An 18325-nucleotide genomic window follows, 5' to 3' on the forward strand; every position below is an offset into this window, starting at 1 on the left:
ATTGTAGCAGAAAATGTTATGGTGTCAATAAAGAAAACCACTGTTTACAAAAGCATTAACATGAAGAAAAGGCTGAGAATCTCTAGTTAAAAATTTTAAATTATTGCAGGCCGGAATTGATTAGTATACATATAAAAGAAAAATACTCACTGAAGTGCCATTCGATGTGCAATAACACCATTAACTATATAACTGATACTTTCGTTATTTGCAGAATCTTGCCCAAGATGCGACACAGAGGATTCCGAAAGAATGGCTTTTTGGAAATGATAACTAAGAACGATAAATTAACGAACTATTAGAAACACGAAATACAGTATTCTCTCCATAAGTGTGAAAACTTCAGGTTTGAAGTTTCACATTTATAAAATAGGTACTACATTCTTTGTAGTGAGCCAAACGTAGAAAAGGATAGCGGCACAAAAACAAAGAGGGACTGAGATTCGGCAAACAGTTTCATTCACGAAAAATAAAAAATAAAGAATTTCGATTTTTGAATTTAAAAGAAAGAACATGCACGAGTCTTTCGTGTCTGCCGACCGCTTCAACATTCTACCTTTCTTTCTTTTTGTTCGCCGTCCTCTTACATATTAAAAACTTTAATCACCTCTTATATAAGTAATTATGATTCTGCTAATTTCATGAAAAAATAATAAGAAATATAAAAATTGTAATCTTTTCCTTCGCTTAAATTAGTATGTATTTCACCGATATTTCATCGTTGTTTGACTAATTCTGAGAGGAATTCTCTGAATAGTGAAGATAAAATTTTTACTCTGACGGTAGAGACCTTTTCACACTTACGGAGAGAATACTGTAGATAATTCAGGATAATAAAAGTATAAAATTAATTTATTTAAATATATTAAGACCTAACCAAAACAATTTATCTGGCTTGTAGTGTTTGCTGCGTGATGCAACCTAGAAAACAAAATTCTAATGTTCCTTTTAAAAAACTGTTTACTGGTTATATTTCATTTCACACTACTGAAAATTACATATTCCGTGTTTGCAAACTGCGTTAAAGACATGCGTTCGATCTTAAATCTATAAATCTGTTTATTTTTTGCGTGTTCATAATGCATAATTAGACCCTTCTATCATGTTAGGTTAGGTTATGTTCTATCATTTCAATTGAATAATTATGTATGAGAATGTGGAGAAAGAAATGAATAATCACATTGTTTTCAGTAGGGTTTGAAAAACGGAGTTCACGTCTTATAAGGATTAAGAAACTCATAATTCAAAAACAACATATCATTTAAGACGTACGATGTATTCATATACTAATAGCAGTCACGTCACGTTTGAAGTATTCTTTACTATTTTCGAAGATCTTGTTTCATTCTATGTAGATTGTACGTGCATCTTACAAATAATACAAATAATTATTTTACAAATAATAATTTATGTAATACCTAGCAACTTCGAATAAACCAGTGATATGCGAGATGATCATAATCATTAGTGATTCCGTCCCAACAAATATAGTTACGTTAATCATCAGCAACAAATATAGCAAAAATATTTTGATAATTGGATGTTGTTTTTCGTCAATAAAGAATTCCACATCTACTGGAAATTTTACTGGGCGAGATTCATTTAATGGTAAAATTTTGTCCAAAATAATAGGAAAAATGGGATATAGCATCGCCATACACGCTGAGGGGTAAACAAAAGCTGCAAAACGTATTATGAATTCACTAAAACACTTTCGGAGTTTCAAACTATTCAATATTATCCTCACCCGTAAAAATTATTATTAGATGTTTTCCGTGAAAGGCACGTATTCGCATGATTCGAAGTATCTCTTTATTATTCGTTTTCCAATGAAGCCTGACTCGATTTAGAAATTCCTTTATCTGCATTTTATAGTTATATTTAGATAAATATTCCATTAACATGAATTCAACTTCCATACCGAGCTTACATTATTCATTTGATACCAGGTTATGTGGTATTTTGTAAGTGCGGACGTTGTTATTGCTATAAATGATGTTATCCAAAGTAGACGAAACAGATTTCTCTCTGCAGCGAAGAAAGCTAAAGACTAAAAATATTATTATTATTATTACTGTCAAGTGTTATTTGAAAAACATCAGAACATACCATTGTATTATAAAACAATGTATATCCATTGTATCGTGACAAACCGTACGTCTGTTGTGTATTAATAATATGTTGTAACTTTACGAAAATGTGAAGCGAGAGCCTTGAAGTCCTCCTTCCTTTTTTAGTACAGTAATCGTTTTATATTAGCAAATCTTTCGGGGTATAAAATTTTGCGTATATCGTACAGGTCTGTAACATCCCTGAAGAATTTTTGTTGCATTTCATTCGTATCACCATGACAATTTCATTTTTATTTTTCCCAATTAATATTTTAGTTTCTAATTATCAACAGTATTTTTCTTTTACCTACCGCGACATTGTTATCATAAGAATTAATTTAGCTGTCGGTAGTAAATGAACATTTTTTAATTTACGAATATTATATTATTACAGTATTGCCTCGAAACAAGTAACAGTTTGGAGCTTCGAAATTAGCAAATTTTTATCCCCACTTCTTTGATTGAAGTCCGCCACCGAGTGAGAGATCGGCGACGGAGTGAGATGTTCCTAAAGCAGAAGTTATGGAAAGAGTCGCGGGAAGAGAACAGAACATGTATGTATACAGGGTGTCCTGTAACTAGTGTTACTCCCTGAAAGGGGTGGTTGAGGATGTCATTCTAAACAAGATTTTCCTTTGCAAAAATGGGGTTTGAAGCTTCGTTTTTGAATTATTAAGCAAAAATACGGACCAATCAGAGCGCGAGGATTTTGCGCGCTCAGACGCGAGAGCGACAGCTTCGAAAATGATAGTCGATCGTGATCGTGAACAAGCGTATCGATACCACGTCGGTATAACGTCGGTATATCGTCGGTATAACAGGAAGCTATTAGGTAAAAGTTAAATCGAATAATGAATTAAGAAGTTAAGAATAATATTAAATTCTTTGTAATTCATGAATGAGAGATAAACCAATTAGTTGTTGTTTACCCAGACCAAGTATATTGTATTTATTTTACGCCTTCGAAAAAAAAAAAAGAATAAATTCAAGACAATTAATTTTTCGACTCTTCGAATGAAGTAAACGAATAAATTCACATTTCAAAACGAATTGTCTATGAAATGGGATAAAACTGGAATGGAATATCTAATGCAGTACCTCATTGAAATGAAATAAATCAATTGCTGCGTACATTTAATTTTAAAAATACAAAAACATCTTAAATAAAACTTACCCATTGATTCATGAAGAAACTAGCTTCGATAAAAAATATTTGTGTCACTGGGTAGATCCACCGATCAGAGTATCAACAGCTGATGTCCTAGCAGGGTCAATGAACTCTCAATTTATTTCACTGTCTCCTTCTAATAATTGCACAACATAAGCACGACCGGTAAACGGACCGAATGAAAACGCGTAAACGATTATTCATAGATATGTATGTTTGACGATACGCTATATTCCCATCATAAAGTATCCGAATTGAGAAATCGAAGTTATATTACATATTTTATTAGAAGACATTGTTACACTGGCCACGGATCGCTGTTTCGTTCTCGATCGCGAGGCATATGTCGTGAACGGTTGCCATGCAACGATGATCTGTTGAACGACTGCGACGTCGATCAACAGTCGTCGTTTATTGTCGAAAGAAACGTGTCGAAATAAAATGTATCGTTGTTTCTAACCGAAAATTCTGTTTTCTTGCTTTCAAGATAATATAGTGTAAATTATTTATGAATTCGTTCACGTGTTTTCATTCGTCCTATTTACGTGTCGGACTAATACAGAAAATTAGTGAAAATTAGTAAAAAGTGACAGAGAAAAGTGATAATAAAAACTAATAATGAAAGATAACAGTGAAGTTACTTGAGCGTTTTTTGAGAGTTTCTGTACAGTGATTTATTTATGCTATCAGTTAGAATCGGTGGATCAACCCGGTGATAGAGATGTATTTTCATCGTGATTATTTACGGTTCAATGAGTGAGTTACATTTAAATTTGTTAATTATTCAAATTCAAATTTTTATTTGTTGAATGGAAAGGTTATTTCATTTTTTAAAAATAAGAATTTGTTTTTTTTCAACATCACAATATCTAACGAGAATAATTTTCCATATTTTATCTATTATTTCTTTGCGCTAACAAATAAATGTATCGAATAAATTCGACTTATTCTGATTACGCGAGTAAGGACTACTTTCTTCATTTCTTATGCATTAATAAATGATAATTCAATAATAATTCACATTTTTTCATTCGTTTTTCAATGTAACTTTTATCTAACAGCTTTCTATCATACCGACGTTATACCGACGTGGTATCGATACGCTTGTTCACGATCACGACTGTCATTTTCGAAGCTGTCGCTCTCGCGTCTGAGCGCGCTCTGATTGGTCCGTGTTTTTGCTTAATTATTCAAAAACGAAGCTTCAAACCCCATTTTTGCAAAGGAAAATCTTGTTCAGAATGACGTCCTCTACTACCCCTTTCAGGGAATAACACTAGTTACGGGACACCCGGTATTATTTTCTGACTCTATCACATAGTGATGTGATTCCCTCCAGTCTGTTGGGTGCTGTCTAGCCCAATAGCAGTAACGGAACCTAGAATAAAATTCCTTACAGCAGGCAACGGAGTCAAATGATGTCTTCCTACCTTGTTGGTTGGACTGGGTCCTGACTCTTGTGCAATGGTGAGTCTATGAATTTTCAACACCTGCCGATATAAGCGAAAGCTAAGGTGCGGCGGAGCGGCATAAGGCCAACGAAGCTCAAATTGACAATATCCTATCACATAGTGATATAAAAAACAAACGCAAGCCGAATAGCGTACCACCTTCGAAATAAGCAACTAGCGGTCCCAAGCGTATTGCTTATTTCGAGACAGTAATGTATATGATTTACAAGTTAATGAATTAAATGTTAAATTGAATTATTGATCACGAGATTTATGTATTATTTTATTTAGTTGAATAAATAGAAGAATGTACATATTTTGTATGGAATATTCCGAAATGGGCAATTTTTAGAAAAGGATAGAAAATATATTTTTCATTTACAATGTTATTAGATATTTGAATTATTAACTAACTAAATCAATGAGTATATATAAAGCTTGCTGATATTATGTTAGCTAGAATTATCAATAATCAAAATCAGGTATTATTTTTGTACGATGGCACAGCACCGTACAACTTAGGGTCGCTATACCTGTCTCATCATTAACCTCGACTCTTAAAAAGGCAATAGGAAAATACATTTTAGCATCCATCATAAAGCAATCCTGAAGTCATCCGTCCTAATCCCAATCCGCGTACCGCTACAGACCCATCATAAAAATTCCGGAAAAACCCAAGAAGTACCGTTTCCCTTGCCATCCCTACTGCCACCTTTTTTTCCTCCACTCTTTCCTTCCACCCTTGTTAATTTCCAGAACTCCTAACCCAATCAAAACTCCAAAATTCCCTCTTTTTTACATAGTACCTTCCTCCTTTTCCCATCATCCCACCACAGACATCTCTCAATAAGTTTTCCTTCTTAGAAACACACCGAAACACAGACAGATCGAATTAAACATCAGAACAAGCAAAACATCAAATCAAGTCAAATCACCGACATACACATTTGTAGCAGTTAGAATTAAGAGTTAGTTTAAATAAACTAAGTGTTAAGTTTAAACACCAGTAATCTTTTAACACCATACAAACTCGTCCTCACGACATTAAGTTGCCGTCGAGCACAGCGATCGAGTAGGAGCTCAAACTATATTTTCATTTACCACCATCCGAGTTCGCGATCGTACAATTTTATTGAACTAAATATATTTTAAATTGCAAAATTATTCTATGGAATATTCTAGATGCACCGCATGCTTCTACGTTTAGACCAGGTCCTTGAAGAATTCGTGCGCAATATATAGAAAAGGATAACAAATGTATTTTTTGTTTAAAATGTTATTAAACTATTATTTTCGTATTAAAAACGTTTACTATTTATCAGAACACGATATTGCCGATGTAATAGAATCATTCGCTTCAGTAATTAATGTCTGATTAAGAATTATATATAAAATTACATGTAAAATTATATACGTTCAGCATAGGGGTGGTTTTCTAGAACCTTGAAAAGTGAAGGAATCATGAGTATAAAAGACCGAGCGAAATTCGCCTAGAGTAGTTTTCAAAGTCGAGCAAGCTAGAAGTCTTCAAATAAGTACAATAACCGGAACAGTTTTCCGATTCTCAAAAAAACGATTCTCAGTTCTTCATTCGAAAGTGGGTACACGCCATTTGGACCTACCTGAACTTAGCACCCGACTTTCAAAAATTTTATTTCTTTCAATTGCATCGTATTTAGCATCGTTTGTACCCGTTTGTACCACCTTTGTTTTCGTTTGTACCCTAAGGGGTGAAAAGTTACTAGGGGGTGAAAAATACCCCAGCACCCCACTTTAACATTTTTTAATTCTTTCAAAGCCATCATAAAAAGGGACGTCCGTAGAGGTTTGTACCACCCTCACTTTCGTTTGTACCCCAAGGGTTGCGTTTGTACCGCCTTTCGAAAGTATCCCCAAGGGGTAACTTCGCCATTTTTTGAGATATTTCAAATCTTCTTGCGGGTGCTGTTTCCTAGTCGTTTGTACCCGTTTGTACCACCCTCACTTTCGTTTGTACTCCAAGGGGTGCGTTTGTACCGCCTTTTGAAAATAATCCCCTAGAGGTAACTTCGTCAATTTTGGGAATTTTTCAAATCTTCTTGGGGGTGCTGTTTCCAATTCGTCCCTAGAGGTTTGTACCACCTTTACTTTCGTTTGTACCTCAAAGGGTTCGTTTGTACCGCCTTTTGAAAAAAATCCCCTATAGGTAACTTCATCAATTTTCGGAATTTTTTAAATCTTTTCATGGGGGTGCTGTTTCCTCTTCGCCTGCAGAGTTTTGTACCACTTTTACTTTCATATATTTATTTGTTATTTCAAATGTTGAACGTACATCGATGACTTTACTACAATAAGATATTGCAAATAAATATAACTCAAATTACATCCTGGTTGGTGCCATTTGCATCAGAAAAACGAGACAAATACGATGGTAAAAGTTCCATTGACGAAAAACCAAAAATAAAGAATTTTGAGTCTTGAATTTAATAGACAGGACACGCGTGAGTCTTTCATATTTGCCGGACGCTTCAACCGTCTGCCTCTCTTTCTTTTCCATTCGCTTTCCGTTTTTATGTTAAAAACTTTATTCATTCGTTACACATACAATTGTTAATGTAATTATATCATGTTTGGTGTCATTTTAATCAGGAAAACTAGGCAAATACGACAGTAAGAGTTACATGAAAAAATAGTAAGAAATAAAAAAGCTGCAATCTTTTCCTTTGCTTGCATTAGCATGTGTCTCAGCGATAGTCGATCCTGGTCGTTTCGGCGACTGATCGGCTTTCATTCTTGACTGATTTCGAGGGGGATCCCCCCAGTAGTGGGGATCTCATTTTAACATTTACGAGATCTTTTTAACATTTACGAGATCTTTTTAACATTTACGGAGAGAATACTGTACTGGCAATAAATCAAGAAAAAACTCGCTAGAATGTAATGACTCCTTGGGTCCTATTTCTGCTACAAGTCAAAAGCTATTGAAATTAACAAATGTTTTCTAAAGGACCTAAAAATTACAAACTATTGTGCCCAAAACTTGGCCTGATGTCTAATCCTCTCTAACACGTATTCTAAAACCTAACATTGATTTAAAGTATCAATCTTGTTAATTTTGTAGAAGCATATCTAGGTAAGTTTAGAAACAGAATCACATTTACGTAGGATTTATTGCAACAGTAGACTATAAACGAATTAATCTTGTTAAATTTCATCGCTGCGTTATCCTTGAAAGAGTATCAAACCATAGGCATTTGGAATATTGAATCTTGTTAATTTTGTAAAAGCGTAGTTAGGATTTGTAAGACGTGGTGGAATTTTCCTGTGGCGAAACTGGCAGGACTACAGGCAGGGCATGGACAACATTAATTGTCACCCCCACCCTCGTCTGTAGGACTGAGGCGTACGATGCAGGGCTAGCGGAACAGGACAGGCCCGCAGAGTCATCGAAACGTTTTGAACGAACACACGTCAGAATAAATTGCATTTTCTATCAGAAATAGACCACGTACAGTTTACTCAAAAACCCGGTTCACTATTTCCTTCAAGTTTCCCTTCCGGTTCGTGTTTTTATTCTAACAGATTGAAAGAGAATCAAACTTAGGTGGGATTCATTGTAATGCTAATTTCCAAAGATATTAACCAGCGAATTACATTTTTTTAGATTTATTTTACATTCACCGATTACGTACTACACTATTATCTCCGCAAATGTTAAAATACTATTCCCACTACTGGAGAGATTCCCATCCTAATCAGTCAAAAATGAAACACGATAAGTCGTCGAAACGACGAGGATCAAATATCAGTGAGCAAGCAAAGGAAAAGATTGCAACTTTCTTATTCCTTACTATTTTTTCATGAAACTTTTACTGTTGTATTTGTCTAGGATTCCTGATTAAAATGACACCAAACATGATATAATTACATTAACAATTGCGTATGTAACGAGTGATTAAAGTTTTTAACATAAAAGAGGACGGCAAATGGAAAAGAAAGAGAGACAGAAGGTCAAATTTCCTGACATCAGCAAATCCATACACTACTGCCCTTGATCTACTGCACCCGTAAACCTTTCTAATTTGCAACCGATAAACTGAATGTTTTAGTTGATATCTAATATTCTAGGTCTTCCTTATAAAACTTTATTCCTATGCGTAACGTGCAAAAAACTGTCGTGGACATAGCAATCAGTACGTGAAATAAACTTAATAACCCATACCTGTGAAATTACGAATAGCCAAGTACTGAGGCTGACGATGCTATTTTGCAAGAGTCGAAGTTTTTTACTTGTGTATGGCCAAAGTCCTATCACCGACAGAAAGAACCTACACCACTTGTAATATCTATATATTTCTACCATCGCGTGCAGTGGCTCAAATACTTCTGATCTTCAAGACACCAATGCACCCTCCATTACACTTCACTCTTTGCAAATATTATCTCTTCGAAAGATTTTTAAGTGAAATATGTGAAGTGAATAATATCAAGTGAAATAAAAATTCTTTCAATGCAATAGAGTGATTGGCAGGTTGTACGACTGCGGAATTACTTATTCATACGAAGGTAGGGGCGAGTAACGCGATGCGTAGTTGTATCGTGGTGGCATAATAGTGTCATTATGAAAATGATAGGGTAGAAGAAAAGGCGAAAGAAGAAAAGTTTCTGAGTAAAGTTAAATCATTATATTTTTATGCAATACGCATAAAAATCCGCAAAAAGTCCGCAGTCGATTTATTTTCTTCGAAGAGAAAACACGTATTGAGAAATAGAACGATATCAGTAGTGGTATATCAGTGTACATTGCCTTCAGTATCAGATATGATAGATTTGTTGCGTATGTATATAATTCGATACATTAAACTGTGACATTATATACACAGTGATATCAATTGTCACTGTCATATCACTGATTCTCATATCTAAGAATTTAGGAATATAGAAATGAAGTGATTTGGAAGTTAGGAATCTAGAGTTCTGAAATAATATTATCCCAAATGATCTACTTTACCATGAAGATCGAAAACTGTAGTTGTAAACCAGCACGAGACATCGTATATCACATTATCACATCATCTCATTTGGCTTATTACTAGATCCTACAGTACTACTCTAGATGTATGTTACACCTGGCAAATAAGTACGCTATTAATTGATCGATGCAGAAAATAATATTGTTTTTTTTGTAACAACACATGTGTGTTTTTTCGCATAATATGGCTGCACTTATGTTCAAGCATCTTGCAAAACAAATGGTTTTTTAGGAGCCGTCTACAGTATGCTACTAAATCCTGCTAATAGAATTGCCAGTACGTAGTCGAATTTTTATGTTCCTTACTTTACCTTACTTCACCACGAAACCATTTTTTCTTTTCAACGACAGGCTAGACATAGATAAACGAAAAATGTAAAAATTCGACTATTGGTAATGTTACTAGCACGAGTTGTTGGCATGGCATGGATGACCCCTTACAGCGTTATGGAAATTTAATGTTGTTCAACTTTCCCTCCATGTCTGACTGTTGTAACACGTCACTCAATAAGTCCCCGGTCTGACACATATATGGCGATACTGGTAACAGACCCACGTTATTTTCGAATAATACTAACCTTCAAACAGTACGTGTCAAAATTTCAGGGTATTCTGACCAATAGTTTAGAAGTTACAGTCATTTTAGTACCCCAGTTTCGTAATTTTGAAGACAATGGATAGAAAGGAATTTCGTGTGTTGATTAAACACTGTTTTTTAATCGGAAAAAATACTGTTGAAGCCAAAAAGTGACTTCATAAGCATTATAGGGACTCTACACCAGGAAAATCAACTATCATTGACTGGTATGCTGAATTTAAACGCGGTCATATAAGCACCGATGATGCTGAACGCTCTGGTTGCCCAAAATCAACAGTCGTTCCGGAAAACATAAAAAATGTCCACAAAATAGTTTTATAGGGCCGTAAACTAAAGTTGTGTGAGATAGCTGATGCCTTGAAGATATCAGAAGGTAGTGTCTTCACAATTTTGCATGAAAATTTGGGCATGTGCAAATTGCTTTCAAAGTGGGTGCCGCGTTTGCTGTTTCACGAAGGCAATGCGCCGTGTCACAAGTCAATGAACACGACGGTTCAATTGAATGAATTACGTTTTGAATTGTTTCCCCACACACTGTACTCCCCAGATTTGGACCCCAGCGACTACTGGTTCTTTGCAGATATGAAAAAAATGCTCTAGGGAAAGAAATTTGGCTCAAATGAAGAACTGATTGCGGAAACTGAAGCTTATTTTGGGGGCAAAGACAAATCGTTTAATATAAAGGGAATTGAAAAGTTAGAGGTGCGTTGGAATCAATGGATCACATTGGAAAGAATGTATATTGATGATTAAAGTGGAATTTCTAAAAAAAAATTTGTTTTTCTTAGTTAGACCGGAGACTTATTGAGTGACGTGTTATGACTCGGTTTCCTCTATTTCGCGCAACAAGTTGTTGCCTATCTCAACTAGAGACGAAACCGCTTCATACATATAACATACATATAATTTCGCTGGAAACCAAACGCAAGAGTATTCGCGATTGTGAACAATCTTTCATAAGGAACTGTTTGTGTACGGTCACGAACTCGCGCGATGAGATAAAAGTTAATCGAGTTACTAATTGACCGCAGTGCTCGACGGCAACTTAATGTCGTGAAGACGAATTTGGAGTGGTGTGAAAGAAATGGTGAATTGTTAAAACTTAACACTTAGTTTATTTTAACCTAACTCTTGATGATAAATTTTAAAGATGTGTTTAGGTTGGTGTTTGAATTTGTTCTGCCGTTACTTCGTTTTTTCTCAAAAAGGAAAGCTTTTTGGAAGAAGAATCGATAGTGGAATGGTAGGAAAAGTAGGAAGGAACTATGCAAAAGAGGGAAATTTTTAGTTGTGATTGGGTTAGGGGTCTTAGAAATTAGCAAATGTGGAGGAAGGAAACTGGTAGTTGGGATAACAAGGGAAACGTTATGTTTGGGGTTTTTCCAGAAATTTTGTTATGGGCCTGTAACGGACCGCGGTCGTGGATTAAGAGTGACGGTTTTAGTCTTGGTTTATAGTGGATGCTAAAGCGTGGTTTATTATCTTATTGCCTTTTTTAAATCTCAACATTTATGAGTTAATAGGTATCATGACTTTATGGTGCATGGTGTGCTGTGCCATCGTGCAGTTTGAATGTGTCGAAACTGAGGAGGTAGGTGTGTGTGGATGAAAAAAATCAGTTTGCTTAACAAATATATTTTAATAAATAATGAGGATTAACCAATAACAAGATAACAAGAGTGTCAGTGAATTTTGCGGATGTAAACATGGCGGCGCCAAAATAACGAATGTCTCGAGCGGCGCGATAACCAGGGTTTTTATGTCCCTTTGCGTAGAGATAGAAATAGGAGAAGAAAAGGAAAAGTACACAATCGAAAGTTGGAGGGGTAAAAAAGAAAGTCAACGGAAAACGGAAAAACATAGGCCTGTACAAGTCTGGCTGGCAAATGCCAAATCTGACACGAACCAGACTTGTACGAGATCCTGAAAAAACTGAAGATTGTAGAAAAAGCAGAAAGTACTTAGAAATATACGTTTGGTTAGGAACTATGAAGTGTCATGTATGTTTTGACTTTCCGCAGCAAATTTTCAAATTCTCTATATTTGAACCTAACTAGTATATGTTGCACATTCATTCTAAAATATTTTTGCATTCATGATATGAATGAAGTAAACAACTTTTCCCTGTACTAATTTCGATGTAGCACTAGTATTATGATGTATTTTCACGAGGTTAAAAATACATCATGTTATTAATATTTTCGTACGAGTAACACCATTCTGAATGAAAAGTTAGAAAATATCGATGTGCAATTTTGATATGTATGATACGTGTTATAAGGAATTTGCAAAATTGTATATTAATAATTTTAATAGGCTACAAAACTATAAAAATATGAAGATGGTTATGAAAGATTAAGATAATATTATTACAAGATTTCAGTATTTAAATTTTGCATCTGTCCCCCACCTCCCATAGTTAAGAAAAGGTACTTCTATCAGTATCTTGCAAAAGTATAAATGTGGTCATTTCATCATTTCTGTTAAAAAAAAATTATTTTTAAACTTTTAGAATTTAAACAAATTTTATTTTGTGGTTAAAAATTCTGGAAAATTCACAAAATTCGCAGCAGAGGAGAATATCCTTAATTTTTTATAAAATTTTCTGTTCTCTTCGGCACAACAAAAGACATGAAGCTTAAACTATAAATTGCAATTCGCCCTGTACCCTTCAAGTAGGGATAGTGGCTTGATACTTAGCAGAAGCGACTTCCTTTAAACGGTCTACTGATTGATATGTTCGTTGATTAATGTGTTTTTAGTGGCACTTTTGACCCCCTTATCTAGGTGCCTCTTATCCTTTGAAACCTTGCGCCTTGATAAAGTGGCAAATTTGAATATAGGGTAATGTAGAAAATTAAACCTCTAAATTAGAAAATTTTATATTTGTAATATTTTTAAACTCAAAGTGTGAGAATTTAAAAGTTTGGAACTAATAGATTATGGACAGAAACTATCATCAAAATGATAAGTGCAAACATACAAGGAAATGTTTTACGAGAATGGTGCGCTTGAAACAGAATAATCAACATAGAGCAATAGCTCCATATAGAAGACAGCGCTTTGATATGCATTTTCGAAAAAGAATTCGATAATAATGTTGCTGAGGACAAGGTCAACGTTCATTGAAAAGTAAAAATACAGCAAAATACCACGGTTGATCATACAGACTCTGAAAATGAAAACGGTCTTCGTTAAAAATGCATTTGTAATGGTGATGCGAATAATATTTAGGAACAATGTGCGCGTAAAACATGCACTGAGAGAAACGAATACGCGAATTTAATAAAGTGACAGTTACTACGAAAAATAGTTCTGAAAAATGTATTTAATTTGAACACTACGAACAGATATGAAATTGATTTTTTCAAACGTCAGATACAAGTATGCACATTTATTATTCGAATCGCAGAATTCAAATTCCTGAGTCAACATTTCTGAATTCCTAAATTTTTGAAAACCTATATTTGAAGTTCTTTAGTTGACGAATTCCACAATAACAAATTCCTGCATCCCCAGATTCCGAGTTCCCAATTTATTAAAGTTATTAGAAGTTCTTAAATTTCTAAATCCCTAAATTTTCCAGCCTTAATATTTAAAAATTTATAAATTCTCAGGTACTCAATCCCGATATCTCTAAATTTTCTAATTAACAATTTCTACGTTTTCGAATTCTAAAAGTTTCAAATGTTCAAATCCTACATTCCCCCATCTCCCAAAACTCAGATTCTTAAATTCATATCTGGTGTATCGTGTATGGTTAGCTATCGAGTTAGATCTTCGCTGCCAATTCAAAACCACACTGCCAGAATAAGTGTTAGCACACGGTGTGTATAGGTACATCCAAATGTACTTGTGAATGATTTACTTGGCATGACTGTCGTCACTTTCTCGAAGAATCAGAATAGTCATATGATTATTCAATGCAATCGGTTCAAAAACCTGGTTAACTTGGATTTATTCAGACTTAATCTAAATTGCACTTAACTGACTGTGATCAAGGGAGTCCTAATTCTTCTCTGATCGATTGGTAACTTAATGTTTAAAGGCTGGCTAACTGTTTGGAAACTGAAAGTTAACTAACATTTTTCTTTTCCTAACCACCTTTATAACTTCGTGTTTACACCCACCCCTGGCCTCAAGCATGTTCACGGTGAGAAAGCGTTTCTTAAATTTATGAAACTAACTAATCAACAACCAAGTTTGTCTCATCCCTTCCAGTACACTAGTAGCGTATTGAATTCCTGAGTAGGATGGCAAATTGACCGCTGATGGACACATTTTCAAAACTTAGAAGAAATCTTAAATAAATTTTCTTAAGACCTTTTACCGTTGTTGAGCTTGAGATTAAACTCGTTAACTAACCTTTGAGATATCGATTATTCACATTTTCAATCTGTACTTTTCTATTCACTAATTTTTATAACAGTTTCAGTTGATCAAATGGTTATTATTATAGACTGAGTTTTTGTCCTAATCGATTAGTGATCATCTCTACATTTATTAATTTACTTTCTATTTCATATTTTATTTTGTAAAATAATTCCAACTCTTTTTCCTTTTCGTATGTATGTATATTTTGTTGGTATTTGCTATTAATGTAAGAAACTAATGACAGCGCGTGTGTTGAAGGAATGCTCTTATTTAAAGAAGAACACATTCAAGTAAATCGACAGGCATCAACTGCATTGTAACAAGAATTTTTCGAAGTATATGAGTGAGTGTTTTCTCTTTTAACCTGAAAGACCTACATTTTTATGTTTTAAAAACAGAAGGTCAAGAAAATTCTAGGTCGAGAGATTATGGACTTGCCTTATAACAGGATTGAATTTTCGACAGCTATAAAATCGAAATGACGACTTTTTAAACATTAAGCATTCAACAAATTAAGATTCTAATATAAAGTCATAACAAATCAAATCAGCGATTAACTTTGAAAAAAGAACTTTCTATTATTATTATAATTTCGTATACCATCATAAAACCGCAACGAAATTAATGAATTTGTACGCACTGATAAATTGAAATGATTAAATTTCACGTTCCTAACAGAATAAAATTCTTTTCCTCGATACTGTATTTAATCTAAGCGAGAACTAAATTCATTATGAAAATATATACAACTAGGGGGCTGTGTTCCCTGACCTATTTCGCGCCTATTTCGTGTGAATGCGCTTCCAAAGTGACATGGTGGATGGACCGTGGACTGTGGAATGCAGAGGGTAGCGTTAGGCGTGACAACATTACGCTATGATTTTATACTATAGAGCAGGGGTGGCCAACCTGCGGCTCGCGAGCCACATGCGGCTCTTTGAAGGATTATTTGTGGCTCTCGATAAATGTACCCAAGTTCCCTTTTCATTTTTGTGCTATTATATTTTAAAAAATTATTATCGTTCCATATGTGTTTCAAAATGTCGTTGAAATTACTAACGACAAATATGAAAGACTAAGTGCAACGTTGTAACAAATTTCAAGTTAAGAAATAATATGACTCATCGAAAACTGCGCCATCGAAAATTGCGGCTCGCGAAACATTTCAAACTTTGAAAAATGGCTTGGACTATCAAGGAACTTGGCCACCCCTGCTATAGAGTATGGTATAAGCGATGCAGCGTTACGAGTGACACCGTTACGTTATGATTTTATACTATATACTATAGAGTACAATATAACCGTGACAGATGTAACCTAACTTAACCTAACCATGACAGCGTTACGCGTGACACCGTTACGATATGATTTTATACTGTAGAGAGTATGATAGAGTATGATAGAATACAATATAACCGTGACAGCGTTACGCCTTACGCGTGATACCGTTACGTTATGATTTTATATTATAGAGAGTATGATTTACTTATTTAGTCGCTTGTAACGATATTTCTCCATATTTACCTTTCTGCTTTTAGGTGGAGATATGTCATTCAACATTGCAAGTGCTGGTAGCAGTAATCGGACGACTTTTCACTCCTTCAATGTGAAAGTTTTGCTATACATGAATACTATTTGCCTGGAATACTGTAGCCTGAAAACAAATGTATGTTCTGATGTCTAGTAGCAAATATAAGATCTTTCACTATTCTAGGTATGTACGGTGCGTTCAGATACTAATGGGCATAATTTCAAGGAGTACTAGCTAGGGTGATAATGAACAACTATTTTCTTTGTCAAATTATTATTAACTAAAGCTTAATTTTTGAATTTTTAACGAAAAACACGGATCAATCAGAGCCTGAGAATTACGCACATCTGAACGCAAAAGTGACAGCTTTGAGTCAGATGGCTGAGCGTGATCATGTACAAGTGCCTTTATATCTGTACAGTGTAAATGTTTAATAAAAAGCCCTCAAAACTCAGCTAAATATTGAATAATTAAACCGAATAATTAAAACTAATGTTCAATTATGTCATCGACTTCATCGATCATGATCTTTCATAAAATATACAGTTCATAATAACTGATGTCACAGCCTGGGCAGTAAATTCATTTCACATTACTATCACTTTTAATTAGCTTTTTTGACTGTAATATTTTGTTGCTATTGTTCATTAGTTGCCCAATATAATAACCACGAATAAGTCGCAACAGTTCCTTGTAACAAGAACGTTTGACAGTTGGTGGATGTGAGGTATCACGTACCACGGCAAAGTTCGGGAGTACCAGCTGACTACCGCTACCTACGGATTGGCATATGTGTTGTCCGATTCAAACTCTTGGACCCTCTGGCAGACGACACTTCTGTGGGCCATAAATCTAAGAAGCTGGGTCAAGTTCAATCACAGGTACCACGTATGTGAGGTAGTCGAGAGAAGCGTGCCGCAGGACAGTTTTTTGATTTGATATTTAATATCCAAGACGAGTCCGTAATAGGAAACGCGATATGATTTAGACGTTTGTCAAAATGGCCTTCACAATGCTTCATTAAATGTTTCAGAAGTGATCTTCGTATTATGGGTGCTGAGAGTTGTAGAGCAGCTCGATCGGATTCGTAACGGCTCGGTGCCTCAATCTATTTGGAGAAGGACTCTCACAAACCAGCAAGGGAATGGAGGTGTGGTAGCAGCTATGTGCATACATATACCCATTTAGACAAAAGAACATAACTCTATTTGACTTCCAATCGGCCCGAAGTCAGGGGAAATTCAGCGGGAGGAGTAAATATCGAATGATTCTGGCAACTTTATCGGTATATCTTCCAGAGTTAATGCATTGAAACGCAACATTTTTTCTTAGCAAATATTATTCTATTGTGTAGAGAGACTTCCGAGAATCCCTTAGTGAATACCTAACTGTGTGTATGTAGTATCTAAGAGAAATTTGAATGTAAGATTTACAGACAATAGCTAAATTTAATCAATTGCGACGACTAATCCATTTGCAAACATTAAGCCTAAACGTTAGATGATGCAAGAGATACTTTCACTTGAAATTTTTAGAGTTCTTTCTAGCTTTTACTGTGTTTTGAATGCAGCCGCGTTATATTACGATGTATTTGTGTACATCATGTCAAAAATATTAACCAATTTTAACCTTAGAATGTGTTCCTTTTTACAGGAAAATAATTCATATTCGACTTACTTTAGGTTAACTGAAAAGCAGATTATTAGAAATTAATTTACTAATTTATGATTTGAAAATCATCTTATGATGAAAAATCATATAACACTTTATTATCTAATATGACGCAATTGGGTATGTTCCAGAATCATAACTATACATTTAGATGATCATTATTGTAAGGATACCAGCACCATAAAGTAGGATAATGACGTTTGAAAAAGCTGAAACATGAAGATTTAGATTAAAATAAAATTGAGGGGTGAGTCATTTTTTAATAGAATTGATAATAACGTACCACCGAGAAACCTCGCAGTGATGCATCGAACATATTATAAAATCTGAAAGTAGAACCTTTATTGCTCCTTAGTATGACCATCTGTAGTAATTTCTTCGTGACTACAGATGTTTCATACCAGCTGGTG

The 18325-nt window shown here is 34.7% G+C and overlaps 1 pseudogene across 1 annotated transcript in view; it reads left to right on the forward strand.

Annotated features, from left to right (window-relative positions):
- Positions 1 to 18049, forward strand: part of LOC143264070 (uncharacterized) — a 33296-nt pseudogene extending 15247 nt beyond the window's left edge. Inside the window, exons 2-4 of the transcript XR_013037539.1 lie at positions 16252 to 16427; positions 16896 to 17125; positions 17278 to 18049. The product of XR_013037539.1 is annotated as an uncharacterized LOC143264070 (transcript). The remainder of the gene's footprint in view (positions 1 to 16251; positions 16428 to 16895; positions 17126 to 17277) is intronic.
- Positions 18050 to 18325: the final 276 nt, after the last annotated feature.

The sequence above is a fragment of the Megachile rotundata genome, chromosome 3 (genome assembly GCF_050947335.1).
Source record: "Megachile rotundata isolate GNS110a chromosome 3, iyMegRotu1, whole genome shotgun sequence".
NCBI lineage: Eukaryota > Metazoa > Arthropoda > Insecta > Hymenoptera > Megachilidae > Megachile > Megachile rotundata.